The sequence below is a fragment of the Oncorhynchus masou genome, chromosome 27, assembly GCF_036934945.1.
Source record: "Oncorhynchus masou masou isolate Uvic2021 chromosome 27, UVic_Omas_1.1, whole genome shotgun sequence".
Classification (NCBI taxonomy): Eukaryota; Metazoa; Chordata; class Actinopteri; order Salmoniformes; family Salmonidae; genus Oncorhynchus; species Oncorhynchus masou.
Window position 1 is genome coordinate 62932537 of NC_088238.1, and position 6408 is coordinate 62938944.

A 6408-nucleotide genomic window follows, 5' to 3' on the forward strand; every position below is an offset into this window, starting at 1 on the left:
GGATTCAGGTCTGGACTTTGACTTGGCCATTCTAACACCTGGATATGTTTATTTTTGAATCATTCCATTGTAGATTTTGCTTTATGTTTTGGATCATTGTCTTGTTGGAAGACAAATCTCCGTCCCAGTCTCAGGTCTTTTGCAGACTCCATCAGGTTTTCTTCCAGAATGGTCCTGTATTTGGCTCCATCCATCTTCCCATCAATTTTAACCATCTTCCCTGTCCCTGCTGAAGAAAAGCAGGCCCAAACCATGATGCTGACACCACCATGTTTGACAGTGGGGATGGTGTGTTCAGAGTGATGAGCTGTGTTGCTTTTACGCCAAACATAACGTTTTGCATTGTTGCCAAAAAGTTCAATTTTGGTTTCATCTGACCAGAGCACCTTCTTCCACATGTTTGGTGTGTCTCCCAGGTGGCTTTTGGCAAACTTTAAATGACACTTTTTATGGATATCTTTAAGAAATGGCTTTCTTCTTGCCACTCTTCCATAAAGGCCAGATTTGTGCAATATACAACTGATTGTTGTCCTATGGACAGAGTCTCCCACCTCAGCTGTAGATCTCTGCAGTTCATCCAGAGTGATCATGGGCCTCTTGGCTGCATCTCTGATCTGTCTTCTCCTTGTATGAGCTGAAAGTTTAGAGGGACGGCCAGGTCTTGGTAGATTTGCAGTGTGCTGATACTCCTTCCATTTCAATATTATCGCTTGCACAGTGCTCCTTGGGATGTTTAAAGCTTGGGAAATCTTTTTGTATCCAAATCCGGCTTTAAACTTCTTCACAACAGTATCTCGGACCTGCCTGGTGTGTTCCTTGTTCTTCATGATGCTCTCTGCGCTTTTAACGGACCTCTGAGACTATCACAGTGCAGGTGCATTTATACGGAGACTTGATTACACACAGGTGGATTGTAGTTATCATCATTAGTCATTTAGGTCAACATTGGATCATTCAGAGATCCTCACTGAACTTCTGGAGAGAGTTTGCTGCACTGGAAGTAAAGGGGCTGAATAATTTTGCACGCCCAATTTTTCAGTTTTTGATTTGTTAAAAAAGTTTGAAATATCCAATAAATGTCGTTCCACTTCATGATTGTGTCCCACTTGTTGTTAATTCTTCACAAAAAAATACAGTTTGGTATCTTTATGTTTGAAGCCTGAAATGTAGCAAAAGGTCGCAAAGTTCAAGGGGGCCGAATACTTTCGCAAGGCACTGTATATAGACCTTAGAATATAATATATTATACATTAAGGATATATAGACCTTAGAATATAATATACATTATGAATATATAGACATTAGAATATATATATATATTTTTAATTTTATTTAACTAGGCAAGTCAGTTAAGAATAAATTCTTATTTTCAATGATGGCCTAGGAACAGTGGGTTAACTGCCTGTTCAGGGGCAGATGACAGATTTGTACTTTGTCAGCTCCAACGCTCTAACCACTAGGCTACCCTGCCGCCCCATTATATATAATATCATATAATATAATATACATTAAGTATATATAGACATTAGAATATATTATACATTTATATATATAAACCTTAGAATATAATATACATTATATATATATATAGACATTAGAATATAATATACATTATATATGTATATAGACCTTAGAATATAATATACATTAAGAATATATAGACATTAGAATATAATATACATTAAGAATATATAGACCTTAGAATATAATATACATTATATATATAGACCTTAGAATATAATATTATATACATAAACAATACATAGACATTAGATACATTATATTATATACATTAAGGATATATAGACATTAAATATAATATTATATACATTAAGAATATATAGACATTAGATACATTATATTATATACATTAAGGATATATAGACATTAAATATAATATTATATTATATACATTAAGAATATATAGACATTATAATATAATATTATATACATTAACAATATATAGACATTAGATACATTATATTATATACATTGACAATATATAGACATTATAATATATTATTATATACATTAAGAATATATAGACATTAGATACATTATATTATATACATTAAGAATATATAGACATTAGATACATTATATTATATACATTAAGAATATATAGACTTTAGAAATAATATTATATTATATACATTAACAATATATAGACATTAGAAATAATATTATATTATATACATTAACAATATATAGCCATTAGAAATAATATTATATTATATACCTTAACAATATATAGACATTAGAAATAATATTATATTATATACATTAATAATATATAGACATTAGATACATTATATTATATACATTAACAATATATAGACATTAGATATAATATAATATTATATACATTAAGAATATATAGACATTAGATATAATATAATATTATATACATTAAATCCTCTTCCTAAATATTTGGTAAAATGATTAATTTTGTGTATGATTCTTGGAAACAAGGGGGGCTAAACTGACCTCTTTGGCTCAACTTACCCCACTCTTCCCCTTGATCTAGTCAGTTTGGTGTCCGTATGGATAGTTGACTGAACTTTGAACTCTGTCAACATTTTGTTCAGCGATGTGACATACACCCGACCTGATGTTAGCACACAGCTAATATTGACCGAATCAATAATTAGCGAAATGCTATCATAGGAATACATTATATGAATCTGCAACGTGTCAAAGCACCCTGGTCCTCTTTAGGCTGGGTTATAGCCTAGAAATGTGTGTGTGTGTGTGTGTGTGTGTGTGTGTGTGTGTGTGTGTGTGTGTGTGTGTGTGTGTGTGTGTGTGTGTGTGTGTGTGTGTGTGTGTGTGTGTGTGTGTGTGTGTGTGCGTGCGTGCGTGTGTAACTCTGTGTGTTGTTGTATGTTGCAGTGTGTAGTCTATGGCTACAGCAAGGGAATGGGGTCTCCCAGTCAGTTCGACAGAGAGACAGAGGCAGGAGGGGACGGTGTCCTAACAGACCAGAGCACCCACTCTGCTCTGACCACCAGTGGGTGAGTCACACACACACACACACACACACACACACACACACACACACACACACACACACACACACACACACACACACACACACACACACACACACACACACACACACACACACACACACACACACAGTGCATTCAGAAAGCATTCAGACCCCTTGACATTTTGTTACATTACGGCCTTATTCTAAAATGGATTCAATAGTTTTTTTTACCTTCATCAATCTAACCCCATCACAACAAAGCAACAACTGTTTTTTAGAATTTATAGAAAATGTATTAACAATTAAAAAGTGGAATATTACATTTGCATAAGTATTCAGACCCTTTACTCAGTACTTTGTTGAAGCACCTTTGGCAGCGATTACAGCCTCCAGTCTTCTTGGGTATGACGCTACAAGCTTGGCACACCTGTATTTGGGGAGTTTCTCTCATTCTTCTCTACAGATCCTCTCAAGCTCTGTCAGGTTGGATGGGGAGCGTCGCTGCACAGCTATCTTCAGGTCTCTCCAGAGATGTTTGATCGGGTTCAAGTCCGGGCCCTGGCTGGGCCACTTAAGGACATTCAGAGACTTGTCCCAAAGCCACTCCTGTATTGTCTTGGCTGTGTGCTTAGGGTCACTGTCCTGTTAGAAGGTGAACCTTCGCCCCAGTCTGAGGTCCTGAGCACTTTGGAACAGGTTCTCATCAAGGATCTCTCTGTTCTTTGCTCCGTTCATCTTTCCCTTGATCCTGACTAGTCTCCCAGTCCCTGCCAATGGAAAAACATCCCCACAGCATGATGCTGCCACCACCATGCTTCACCATAGGGATGGTGCCAGGTTTCCTCCAGACGTAACGCTTGGCATTCAGGCCAAATAGTTCAATCTTGGTTTCATCACACCAGAGAATCTTGTTTCTCATTGTTTCAGTCTTTAGGTGCCTTTTGGCAAACTCCAAGTGGGCTGTCATGTGTCTTTCACTGAGGAGTGGCTTCTGCCAGGCCACTCTACCATAAAGGCCTGATTGGTGTAGTGCTGCAGAGGTGGTTGTTCTTCTGGAAGGTTCTCCCATCTCCACAGAGGAACTCTGGAGCTCTGTCAGAGTGACCATCGGGTTCTTGGTCGCCTCCTTGACCAAAGCCCTTCTCTCCTGATTCCTCAGTTTGGCCGGGCGGCCAGCTCTAGGAAGAGTCTTGGTTTTCCAAATCTTCTTCCATTTAAGAATGATGGAGGCCACTGTGTTCTTGGGGGCCTTCAATGCTGCAGAAATGTTTTGGTACCCTTCCCCAGATGTGTGCCTCGACACAATCTTGTCTCGGAGCTCTACGGACAATCCCTTCAACCTCATGGCTTGGTTTTTGCTCTGACATGCACTGTCACCTGTGGGACCTTATATAGACAGGTGTGCCTTTCCAAATCATGTCCAATCAATTGAATTTACCACAGTTGGACTCCAACCAAGCTGTAGAAACATCTCAAGGATGATCAATGGAAACAGGATGCACCTGAGATCAATTTCAAGTCTCATTGCAAATACTGAATACATATGTAAATAAGGTATTTCTGTTTAGATTTTTAATAGATTTGTAAATAACTATAAAAAACAGTTTTCACTTTGTCATTATGGGGTATTGTGCGTAGATTGATGAGGATTTATTTTTAACATTTAATCCATGATTAAAAAAAATGTTGAACTTTTATTTAACTAGGCAAGTCAATTAAGAACAAATTCTTATTTTAAATGACGGCCTAGGAACAGTGGGTTAACTGCCTTGTTCAGGGGCAGAACAACAGATGTTTTTTTTTACCTTGTCAGCTCAGGGATTTGATCTTACATCCTTTTGGTTACTAGTCCAAAACTCTAACCACTAGGTGACCTGTCGAACATTTTAGAAAAAGGCTGTAACTTAACAAAATGTGGAAAAAGTCAAGGGGTCTGAATACTTTCTGAATGCACTGCACACACCATACACAAACACACCCTACACAAACACACCATACACAAACACACCCTACACAAACACACCATACACAAACACACCCTACACAAACACACCATACACAAACACACCCTACACAAACACACCATACACAAACACACCCTACACAAACACACCACACCCTACACAACCACACCCTACACAAACACACCACACACAAACACACCACACCCTACACAAACACACCCTACACAAACACACCCTACACAAACACACCCTACACAAACACACCATACACAAACACACCCTACACAAACACACCACACCCTACACAAACACACCATACACAAACACACCCTACACAAACACACCCTACACAAACACACCCTACACAAACACACCATACACAAACACACCCTACACAAACACACCACACCCTACACAAACACACCATACACAAACACACCCTACACAAACACACCCTACACAAACACACCCTACACAAACACACCATACACAAACACACCCTACACAAACACACCACACCCTACACAAACACACCCTACACAAACACACCATACACAAACACACCCTACACAAACACACCATACACAAACACACCACACACAAACACACCCTACACAAACACACCACACCCTACACAAACACACCCTACACAAACACACCACACACAAACACACCACACCCTACACAAACACACCCTACACAAACACACCCTACACAAACACACCCTACACAAACACACCCTACACAAACACACCATACACAAACACACCCTACACAAACACACCATACACAAACACACCCTACACAAACACACCCTACACAAACACACCCTACACAAACACACCCTACACAAACACACCACACAGAAACACACCCTACACAAACACACCCTACACACCCTACACAAACACACCACACAGAAACACACCCTACATAAACACACCCTACACAAACACAGCATACACAAACACACCACACACAAACACACCATACACCACACCCTACACAAACACACCCTACACAAACACACCCTACACAAACACACCACACCCTCTACTTAGACCAAAGTCGGTGAGAAACATCCCATCTAATCCGATGAAATTAATAAAAACCAATCCAATCCTGAATTTATTGATAACTTCCAGATAATGTTAAAAGAGACTAACACATTCATGATAGAGCTAAGGCCACCACAACCAAACTCACCCCCAAATGTATACATTATTGATAATACATACAATGACATATTTATGTACATCCTAACAATATATACTGTATGTGTCTGTAGGAGTGTCGGTCTGACTGCACGCTACAAGGCCAGACGAAGGAGACAGAGAGATAGACAATTGATCAATATAACCTTATCGAATCAATCAATAGCCATAATGAATAAATAACTTATTGATAACGTCCCCAGGAGTCCCGGTGCCCGTCGGGCTGCAGACTACAGGG